Below are 12,913 nucleotides of genomic sequence, written 5' to 3' on the forward strand. Positions count from 1 at the left end.
ATTGTTCATACAAAATGAAATCCTCTTTGGATCCTTGATGGAACAAGATGGACTCTTTTCTACAGCTACATACCAGTCATTTATAGATAGATATGGTGTACTGTGTAATGAATATACTTTTATGCAATTGTTATAATGTATTCCACAAATGTGGAAGAAAATACTCAAGGTACATCCATGACCACGCGCCGAATACGCACACAGGCAATGCCGGACACGCGAGCACCACCGCAGTACACTCGCACGATAGGGCGTGTATATAGCATGCATACACCTTTTATTATTATACACAATTTGTGTTGTGCCTGGATACTGTACGCTATTTTCAGACTCTTCACTTACTATTTTCTTAGTATACCAACATACGATCAGAAAGTCATGCATTCTATCGAAGTCGCACCTGCGGAATGGTGCACGTCCACTCATCATTATGTTACCTTCACAGAAGGGAACATATTGTTTTTGCTTTGTTTCTTCTTCTTTTCCGCACAAATAAGGTCAACGACCTGGACCAGACGGCTGTCACCATGGTAACCGGTAAAGTAGCAGGCACCATGTGGTGTTCGGCTACATAATGTAGTAAATGTCAGATCTAGAGGGGGCTCGGGTCACTACATTTAGAAATATGTTCAAATAGGAATGAACAAACAGTTGCCAGTGTTAGACTACAACATGTGAAGGTAACATTCTGTATTTGCTTGCAAATATTACCTTTCAAATTGTACGCTTGTAATCATCAGTTAACTAGATTTTGGTTACGCCAAAAACTTTTTCTCATTTATTCTTTTTTGCAGTTCCTAATTAATGATGTGCAGCATTTTTTGTACGTTTACACACCATCATTTAAAAACATTTTGTATTGTACACTTGAAAAACGGCTCAGGCCGAATGATGTATCAAGGTTAAATAAAGGTTGAAAAAAAAAACACTATACCAACCTCGTCTTGGGAGGTAAATATATTTATATATATATAAATATACAAAGAAAACAACGATGAGTCTCAGGCATGGCTGCATTTGCTTTTATGTAAGAGTTTACTGACATTTACAAGTTTTTTTCGAAGAGCAGACTGATTTTGAAAAGTGGGACTTGGGAGATAAAACATTGTCAAATCCGTACTTACCTGATGCAAACCAATTATCTTAGGTGTTGATATTATTATACATTATCTGTAAACGGCTAAGAAAAATGAACCCGTATATTTGAGCCAATTTCTTAAACCACAATGTTGACAAAGGGACTACCTTACGTGAGGCGGTGGTGTATTGATGTCTATTCAGGAACCTGACGTTTCATGTGTCTGATGTTGTCGACAAACGTGCTTGGCGAGTTCATGGTTTTGATAACAAGGGAATGTACATAACAAAAATGCACTTTTTACTGTAAAACAATGAATATTGGGTCATAATGGAGTACATATTATTTCAGACAATTATTTCGTTAACTATACTTCCAACATACCAGCAAGCAATTGTATATAAATGCATATTTTGATATTTGGCACTTGCGAAATGGTTCGTCCGGTGTCTTGAATAATTCATTACATACAATCGACACTAGAAACGAACTCTGTCTACCGAGAACCAAATATCACAATCGTGTCGTTGAGACTTGAGTCCTTATAAAGAAAGAAGGACTGTGAGACACTACAATACACTACACCAAAAGTCCGCTGGTAAGTAAAAAAAAAATGTTTATTGAGTACGCATGGGAGAAACCAAATTATATACTACTATTGCAATATTGACCATGTTACAATAATTATGTATGCAGCTGTTTTTCAAGCAAAATATATTGCATCTTATTATACAGTCTCAAAATAAAGTCAATACCAGGTAATAAGAGACCTTCAGAGAAAAGTCAACATTATAATTAATATCTAAAAGACGCATAGCATAGGGACTGTTAAAGGTGTATTCATTGTATGAGTTTTAAAGTTTGTATAAACCGTCATTATGAAATTAAGGTAGGTGCAGGAGTAATAATGCTACAATTATTTCTATCGTTATGCTGTTAACCCTGTTCAGACCAGGCCTATGGATCAATCTGGGTGCGAAGGGGTGGGGCTTTTTTTGCTAAAAAAAGTATTAGTATTGAAAGACATGTTACGGCATATTGACGTCAGATGAAAGATATTCTAAATGTCATTTCATAAAAAACAGAAAAGTAGCAAGAAAACCTGAGAAATAGGTTGTTAGGACGGAAATTAGTATTTTTTGTCAAAAATGCCTATCAACAACCAGTTACCATTATGGCTACACGAAAAATGAAAGACTTTTCAAATTTTGCCAAAAATTTTATTTAAGGTTTTTGTTTCACAGCGATCCCGCCCCCGCCACCCCCGGGATCTCGCTGGGGTGAAATCACTAGTGATCTCGCACCCCCCCATCCCGCCTCCTCTAAAGATTTGCCCGTCCCCCCCCCCCCCCCAAAAAAAAAAAATTGGGTTTACATGAAATTTAAGAAGTTGCTTGGTAACAAATCACAAACTTCAGTTTTAGGAAGATATAAGTACACGAGTTTGACACATAGCTCCAACCATAGTATTAATATTCAATGTAATGATATGGCATATGATGATGCCATATGGTAATAAAATGATTGGACTTGTTTTGGACTAGAAGGGCTGGGTCTCTAGAATTTACATTGTTGGATATGCTTGAGTCTCGACATAAGATATATTTCATATATATTTCATCATTCTGGGGTACCATATTTCTAATATAAAACAGTTTTAACACATTAATGAAATGATATTGGTAGGAAAATTTACCATTGGTAAGTTTAGATATGGAAACACTCATATGGAATTAGTTACACTGTACCCTGTGATTCTAGACATATAATTCCATACAGAATGAGCAATAAAGTTTTTTTTCATTGTTATATGTTATCGTATTTACCTGTCCTCAGGCAAACTATATATCTACATCCAATATGAAGTCTCTACCATGAATTTTTCTGAAGCATATTGAGTGGTGTTTGGCCTTTTTTCTGTCGGTGAAATATTTGTACCTTGGTGTTTTCATAGAGTGATCTTGTGTTTGAGTGCTTTGAAAAATTTATCTCCCTCTTCGGCGATGGCTTTGCTTCTATGGACACAATCTGCAGTATTCTGACCATGATTTTGAGACTATCCCACCGGTTATATAATCGTACACTGCCAAAAATGTTTTTCTTGTTTTTGCTTCCTCACAGAAATTTTATCTTTCAGGAAAAAATTATTCTGTCTCTGAGAAATCTTAGAAAAATGTGCTTGTCCATGGGGCAAGCAAATTTTTGCTTGTTAAGTTTTTGAGACGATTTGACATTCGTTTTCTTACACTGCCAAAAATGCTTTTTCTTGTTCATCTTGATTTGCTTCCTCACAGAAATTTTTCTTCCAGGAAGTAAGTCCTGTCATATTCGGAGAAAGGGAAGAAAAAAAAAACTTGTATTTCTTAAGAGTTGAATCTGGTTATCAAGAAAGCAAGAATTTCTAAAAAAATTTTCTTGCATTATAAGAAAAAGATAGAAGATTTTGCTTAAATTTCCAGAAAAAAATTTGTAGTGTCTTGTTTTGCTTGAATTTTATTCAACATTTTCTTCCTGCAAGAATATTTTTCTTCATATAAGAATTGTCCATGTGGTAAGTAAAACAAGAAAAATCATTTTTTTGGTAGTGTAGAAAACCCGCTAACTTTTAACGAGGCAACACATAGCTAATCAACTCATTTGTTTCAGCCTATTCTTGCATGCTTGGCTTTGTCTTACTTTTTTTTCCCATTGGAATATTTTTTTTACAATTTCAACCGCTTTACCATATTAATTCATAGCGAAGGTATAAAACCTGCTCATTAAAAAAATTCCCCCATGTCACTGACGAAATATAATGGCCGGCTTCTGCGTGAAACATCTAACTGTTACCAAAATCATATCCAGTTGCTTGAGTAGTTGCCATTTGGCGTATCTTATTACCTAAATGTCTAACCTTCATCTACGAGTGGTGGGAATTTTATACTTGCAAAGTGTTACGTGTGAGCATCACCCTGTATAGATATGTAAATGTGTTAGTCATTTGCATATCTTTTTTAATTCAGGTGTGAGATCGCAAAAATATATTTTTTTACAGTGCGAGGAATAAACATGGCTGAAGACATCATCACCAAGAACGATGTACCAAAAGTCGACGGAAACGATGTCGCAAAGTTGACGCAAATACGTCCAGATGTCCGAAAACAAAACAGGTTGAAACCCTACGCTGTTTCAAACTTAGTCCAAAATCCGACGTACGAAACAGGATGCAGTCCGTCTGAAAATGAGCTATGCGCCACAACAACTAAAACGACAAACAATGATAATTACGGCAAAAACACAATCCCCCCAAACGACACCGAGGCTGAGATTCCTGAACACGTCTATATCATAGACGATAATACCAATCTGGACCCCTCTATGGCTTATGGTGTCGCATATGAATCCCCAAACCCATCGTATATGTCAGAATGCAACTCAACTAAACGTGATGCTGACAACGTGGTTCCTGCAAACGATAACAAAGGCAACTCAACTGAACATAATGCTGACAACGTGGTTCCTGGAAATGATAACAATGACATACATGAAAACAGACCTATCCCGAGCCCAGATCCGAACTCCATACGAGACGCCCTGAACAGGAATCCGATGTACGTGCCAAACGTACCGCAACAACCACGTTGTCGTAAGTTTATTTATTTTTAGGTCCATATAGTTGTATGTAATATGATCAAAACAAATCATATTAAAGGCATTTTATTCTCGTCTAGTGTTTTTAGTTGCTGATTACATTTGTTGCCGCGATGGGTGAGTACCTGATGAAAATAACAATTATGCTCCATATTTCAATAATCATAGTTCTTTCATTTGATCACGAAATATTTGATTGTCTTGCATTTAAAACCAGATGAAGGTCTTTTGTTTCAAATAGCTTTTTAAATAGTATAAATTCCTTTCCTGGGTGTTCAGAAACGTTTGGCATTATGTTTCTGTAATACGTGTTATCGTTTTGACTGAAGTTTCGTTGATGTCTGTTATATAACAGCTATTTTCAATAGATGACTGTCTTTAATAACGTACCCACGAAAACAAGTATAGACACAAGAGCCTTGCTACATTGAATATGACTTCTTGATGTATTCTCTGTGTACTAGTTATCTCCATGAAAAATGGAGATATAGTTTTGGATGTGTCCATGTGTCTGTGTGTGTGTGTTTGTGTTTCCGGATATTTGTGGTCAGCTTAACTAAAGAACCCCTGGATAAATTATGATGAAATTTGGTATGTGGGTAGGTGGTAGGAAGACAAAGGTCAAGGTTAATTTTGGGCCTCCTGGTATGTGACCTTGGTACTGCAGCAGAAATTTATTTTTTGTATCTTTTAACCTGGATGTGTATAGCTTCATTTTTAGTGGCAGATAGCTTGTGACGTAAGGAATAGGTTGGGTCCCCTAGCAGGTTGCTCTGGAACTGCAGGGGCATTTTTTTTTCAAAATCTTCTAAGGAGGATAACTGAAAAAGGGAACGATACATTTAGATGATATTTGGTATGTAGGTAGCTTTGACAGAGATGTACATCCTCAAGTGCAAATTATGCAAACTGGCACTTCATTTGCATAATTAATGAGGGAAATCTATATTTGTAGTGTTTCCCATTATAGGACTTAAATACCTAGGAGATATGTAGTTTGTGGCTGGTGGAACATTAGCAGATACCAATTATGCAAATACGTCCCTAATTTGCATAATTAATATAAAAGTGCTATAATCCTTGCAAATGGTAAATAATTGGACAATCAACATTGGGACCGGCATAAGTTATTTAAAGGTGTACTTAACCAAGTATAGTTTGTGTAAATGGGGAAGTAATTTACATAATCAGACTATTTCATGGAGATATGAGGTATCCGAACTATTGTTATTGTCTGTAATGTACGTAGCCCGAATACGTGCTTCGTTTTCACCGACACCTTGACGTTCCCATCATATGTATTTTCAGATTGCACTTACGGCAGTATTGGCTTTGCCGTGATAATAACTACCTTGTTGGTGTCATTGATCATCTTCGGAACCTGGCTTTATTTCAACAACAATGTTCGGGAAGTTCCAAAGGTAGGACAGCGGGCTTTTTTTTCCGTTTTGAGATGTCTACGCTTATGTCTTAGTATCTTGTAAAACATGTTGATGTCATTTTAGGAGGGCATTGCTAATCTTATTCATGTTATACGGTGGAAAGGACGGTCCGTATTTATATTCGCCACCATTTTTGTTTACTGTATGTACTACAAAAGCAAGAATCCCTTCTATAGGGTATAAAGGAATCTCTAGCTCTCCTATAGGGTATAAAAGACCAGTCTCTCCAAAATCACTTCAATGTCACTGACGAGAGATGGTGGATGCTATCTGAAACGTCTGACCGTTTTTAATATCATATCCGTTTTATATGCTTGAGTAACTGCTTTTTGGCGTATCTTATTACCTGAATGTCTAACTTTCGTCGCTCCTATTTACAGCCTGGATTGGGCACTCCGTACACCAATGGTCACCCTGCTGAGAACACTACCTACGCCAACGGTCATTCTGCAGTGGACGCCTACACTAATGGTCACCCTGCCGTGGACACTACCTACACCAATAACCACCCTGCTGAGAAGACTACCTACACCAGTGGCCACCCTGCTGAGAACACTACCTACACCAATGGTCACCCTGCTGAGAACACTACCTACACCAATGGTCACCCTGCTGAGAACACTACCTACGCCAACGGTCATTCTGCAGTGGACGCCTACACTAATGGTCACCCTGCCGTGGACACTACCTACACCAATAACCACCCTGCTGAGAAGACTACCTACACCAGTGGCCACCCTGCTGAGAACACTACCTACACCAATGGTCACCCTGCTGAGAACACTACCTACACCAATGGTCACCCTGCTGAGAACACTACCTACACCAATGGTCACCCTGCTGAGAACACTACCTACACCAATGGTCACCCTGCTACGCGTACGGACACCACCTACATTCCAGGTAACACCTATGTACATGTTTATTTTAGCTACACTCATGGTGACCATGCTATGAACATGTTCCATCATTCCTTTGTTCAGAAAATTTTCATATTGAAGTTTTATAATAATTCACATTTACATGATATATACGTAATGAGGAACACCTTAAACTAATTTAAACCTATCAGATCAGAAGTAGGTAATTAAGGCACCACAGCAAGTAAATTTTATGAATGACATCAGCGCGCGCATTAATTTTCGCCTGATTTCAGAAAAAAAAAACACGATTTTTTTCCTCTTCGGGAAGGTCAGATAGACCAAAATAGGCAAGCATGTTGTGTTGTAGCCAAATAATCATACTTGTGACCCTAGGGAGGTAGCCATGACTAGTAGTTGTAAACTACTCTAGTTCTTTTCTTTAATACAGGAATGTTGTTAGTTGTGATGTCACGTTTTGTCACTTCAAATCTTGTTACGATGTTTATGGTGTCTATTTTGAAAATTTAGTCATCTTGATTTTTTAACCCATCTTGTTTTTTTCGCGCTATCTTTTTTGCACCATGCATAGGATGTCATCCATAACATTTACTTGCTGTGGCCTTACATTAATTTAACAAATTGAGCTCTGACTTGCATAATGATGATCAGTATTTGTGTTTTCCCGTCCATTAATTATACATCGCACACACACACACACACACACACACACACACACACACACACACAAACACACACACACACACACACAAACACACACACACACACACACACACACACACACACACACACACACACACACAAACACACACACACATGCGTGGGCCCGCACGCAAACATGAGAATGTAGTTAAAGTAAGATTTGACATAACTTGACAGCGAGTTTTTAAATCACCAAGAACTAGAGTCTATATTGAAAGTATTTATATCTTAATATATTTGTCACGTTAAAAAAACTTATTTTGTAGTAGTTGAAACGTTTCCGCATTGAAATGTGTATTTAACGTCTGTCAATCTCCACAGTAAGAGAACGTACAGTGTCTTAAGTTTGCTTAGCTTTCAATGAAGTAAATTTTATCCCAAATTATGTCCCAAAACGGTACATTTAAAAGCCTCCCACACAACATGCTAAATTAACATTGAAATGGAAAAAAAACTGTTATGAATTCTGAGGTTTCCTTTATTAAAGTTTGATTGTATAACAAATCAAATGTAAAAAAAAGCCAATACTACGGGCAAAGTGGTGGAATTCAACATCGTGCAGCTAACAATTCTCTAGCACAACATGTGGAACAGAGAAAAACAAGGATTTTTAATGATTGGATTGGGATAGAAATGGGAAAAGCTGTTTGAATTGAGTTTGTCATTTGTCACTTAGGTTGTGTAGAAACGTATGAACAGCGAACAGAGATATTCAACGTCGAGAAATCCAACTTTGCGTTCTGTAGCAGTACATTTGGAGTAAAGAAACACACACACACACACACACACACACACACACACCTACCAAAGGAACTTTTGTTCAAAAACATGAACCTAGAATTATCATCCAGCTGCAAAGTAATGAAACCCCCTTTTAAAGTCATGACAACTATAGATACTTACTTAGTAAAACATAGCGTAGATTAAAAGTCTCAGATCTAAAAAGGTCTTTGAAAACTCAGTTTCGAAAGCAGCCTCCGAGAAAGGCCAGATAATCATAACTGGAGACTTTAACTGCCACAACATGAACTGGGGTGGAGCATCCACCGACAACAATGGACTACTGTTGGCAGACATAATTGACAGGCATGGACTGTACCAAGCTCAGCATCAGAGCACTAGAGTAACACCAACTAGTAACAGTGTCTTAGATCTGGTAATTCTCTCTGATCCTGCAAAGATTAACAAGATGTATATGTTAGCACCTCTAGGTACATCCGACCATTCTGTAGTGGTTTGTCAGCTTAACTTGTACTTACAAAGTAGTCGTACCAAACGTCATATATGGATGTATAACAGGGCTGATTTCGACAATTTTAGACTGGAGCTAGGTAAAGCTAACTGGACTTCCTGCATGTCAGGTTCGGTTAATGCTAGATGGAACAGCTGGAAGGACAAATTCTTAAAAATAGCAAAAAACACAATTCCCAACAAAACTGTCAAAGTGAACCATAGATCCCACAAACCCTGGATCACCACCGACATATTGGACATGATCCGGCAAAAAACGGACCTTTATCGAGAGTACAAGTCATCACCTACCCAGCAAAACTGGACGAACTATACAAGGTGTAAAAACACACTCACCTCGGAACTCCGTCGTGCAGAACGCGAGTATTACAACTCCATCGGCGACAACATCAAAAGTGCTGACGACTGCAAACTCCTGTGGTCGGTACTGAAAAACGCTACCGGAAAGGGAAGGATGGGTATCCCTTCACTTCTCTACCAGGGTCGTACTGTAGACAAGGACTGCGAGAAGGCTGAACTACTGAACAACATATTCGTTCAGACAACCATGGACAGCAAACACCCGGACTACATGAAGAGACTACCACTGTACACAGATAACGAGCTCAGCTTCATACAGCTGTCGACCGAGGAGGTCTACGACGTGCTACTGGGATTGCCAACAAACAAGGCTCCCGGTCCGGACGGAATAACAAACCGCCTACTCAGAGAAGCAGCCCCAGCTATCAGTGCCTCACTCTGTGAGCTGTTTAACTTCTCACTCGCGACTGGACACTTCCCAACTGAGTGGAAACAGTGTAACATATCACCGGTCCACAAGAAAGGAGACCGCACAGAACCATCCAACTACAGGCCTATTGCTCTCCTGCAAACGATCGCCAAAGTCCTTGAGAGGCTTGTTTACAATCGTCTATACACGTTCCTTACCGACAACAACCTGATGAACCCCAAGCAATCAGGCTTCAAGCAGGGGGATGGGACTGTTCTCCAACTGCTCCGTCTGACTGATGACTGGGCAAAATCTATAGACGATCCAAATATTGCCTGCACTGCTGCAGTATTTCTCGATGTAAAACGTGCCTTCGATACCGTGTGGCATGACGGCCTAATATACAAGTTAACCAGATCATGCGGAATCCATGGCTCGCTTCTTGCCTGGTTCACGAACTACCTGTCGGGGCGCCAGCAAAGGGTGGTCATCAACGGTACAGCTTCTACGTGGGGGTCTCCAACTGCAGGAGTGCCACAGGGGAGTATTCTTGGCCCGCTGTTGTTTGCGATCTAGCTAAACGACAGGGGAGTATTCTTGGCCCGCTGTTGTTTGCGATCTAGCTAAACGACATTAAAGACGTGCCGACGATATCCAGTTTGAACTGTTTGAACAGCCGAGGAAGTTGTTTTGTCTTGTTTCCGATTGGTTTTCCGACTGGGGGCTCGAACTACACCCTGATAAGTGCAAAGTTATGTGTATAAAGGCTTACCAAAGCAAGGTCCAACTACCCCCCATCTACCTAGCCGGTCAAATCCTCGAACAGGTGACTTCCTACACTCACCTAGGCGTCACCATGCACTATACACTCCGGTGGAAAGAACATGCTGAAACCGTTTCCAGTAAGTCGAAAAAGGTTCTCGGGCTCCTGAGCAAACTACAGCGCAAACTGTCCGGAGAAGCCTTGGAGCTTGCCTATAACACTCTTGTACGCACGAAATTAGAGTACGCATCTATCCTCTTCAGCAACAATAGCGTCACTGCGAGCAAGACCATGGAGAGGGTACAGTACCATGCTGGACGCCTCGTCTCAGGAGCGATGGCACGTACCCCTCATGACAAACTACTAGAAGAACTAGAGTGGGACAGTCTCGCAACCAGAAGAGACTACAACAGACTACTTATCATGCAAAAACTAGTGACAGGCTCCGTACCAGCCCATCTCCAGCCACTAGTCCCTACTACCAGTGAGAGCCGACGGCGACTACACCTTCGTCTTCGGAACGACACACATCTACAAGTCCCGTACTGCCGAACCACCACGTACAAGAACAGTTTTGTCCCCTACAGCACACGACTCTGGAATAGTCTTCCCATGGAAGTAAAGGAAGCCACATCTTACAACCAGTTCAAAAAGAAGTGCCAGAGATCACATTCTGTCTTCCCGTCAACACCAGAAGTTTCGTAGACTTGGAAATCGCCAGAGCAACATCCTTACTACCAGACTACGTCTTGGCTGGTGTCAGCTCAACTCTACGTTGGCTAAGTTCAACATCACAACCCGGAGCTGTGCTTGTGGTGCTACGTCCGAGACGGTTGCACACTTTCTACTTCACTGTCCTCTGCACACGGCTGCACGGCAAACCCTAGCTTCTTCAGTGCTCCAACTTGTCGGCCAGTCTCTCTCAACCGGAGTCCTCCTTAATGGTTCTCCAGGTCAAAACTCTGCTACAAACCAAAAACTCTCAGACGCTCTGCATTCATTTTTAACATCAACAAACCGATTTACAACACCTTCCATCTGCTCCTCATAGCTTACGTAGCCTATGTGGCCTATTATGTACATATGTGTAATTTAGATTTGTTTGTTGTATCTTTGTGGGTCAGCCGTCATGAGCTTGAATAGACTGCCTAGGCTGGCCCAGTGTAATGACTTGTTGTCATTTTCAATAAATAAATAAATAAATAAAATAAATAAACTTTGCATTTAGCTTCAATGGATTATAAATAAGTAACAAAATCATTGTTATTATCATTGTTATAGATTCTTCGTCCTCCTCCTTCGGTCAATGGCTGGTACGAAAACCGTCATGGTTTTTAATGTCTTCTGCTGCTGGCAAATTACTCTCTCGCCTGTGTGATGTAGCAAACGCCTTTGACGGGGACACTGGAACATACTGGTTACCTTGTTTAACGCGTCAGGGCGAGGAGTGGTTCATCGCTGTCGACCTTGTGGTACCCCACACTCTCACCCGCGTTGGAGTCAACACCTACGGAGACATCAGGCATGACATGGCAGCGTTCGAGTTGCAAATAAGGCGTTATCTGAGTCAACACGCGTTCAAATGGGAGGCGGTCGTGACCGTTACAGACGTGAAGGCAGGAACGAAGCATCGCCAGGAGTTTGGCGGTTTCCAGGAAACAGAGCGGCACTGGAGGTTCCTGATCACAAAGACCCACTCGCATCAGAAGCCATGGCTCAGAGAGCTAAGCTTCTACGGAATCTCACCCTTTTCAGGTGATGAAAGATATTTTTTCGTGTTGGTTTCAATAAATAGCCCTCTAATCTTCATTTATTAAGCTACACCAAATCTGCTTCTCATTACCCAAATTTCGACCTCTGACCTCCCGTAGAATGTTATTCACTTCCAAGCTTCCGTAGTATTTTATTTCGCATTTCTCTAATACCATTATGTATATACCGTCCTATGTAATTTGTCTTGTACCGTTGTGAAGTTGTTATATATAGATCTATGCAATCAGCTATGCTGCCTATAGGTCTGTGTAATGTACCGTCGCATTTTGAATAAATAACAAGTGACCGTAGGTAACATAGTCTGTGACGTCGGTCTGGTATATGTTGCTTGTTTTGTCTTCTTTGGTGTGTGACGTTGTGCTTATATCCTATATGATTCTTTTCATGGTGTTAGATATATCGTTGTATCTAAAGTTGCCTAATATTTCTGTGTCATGTGAATCTTACTAAACAGGTATGGATTGTGAGATAACATGTGGCCAAAGTCAAAAAGATATGGTGACGATAAGTTACCGGATGGTCTACTCTAATACACAGGCACATTCACACACAGACACACCTACAAGACCGACAGGCAGACTGACAAACGCACCAAGTATTAACATGTTTCTGTTATGGACGTAATAAGTATGAAGCACGGAATAGGACCTTGATGTTTCTTAGTCGAAGTCCGGGAATATAATA

Source organism: Branchiostoma floridae, chromosome 14, assembly GCF_000003815.2.
Source record: "Branchiostoma floridae strain S238N-H82 chromosome 14, Bfl_VNyyK, whole genome shotgun sequence".
NCBI classification, from domain to species: Eukaryota; Metazoa; Chordata; class Leptocardii; order Amphioxiformes; family Branchiostomatidae; genus Branchiostoma; species Branchiostoma floridae.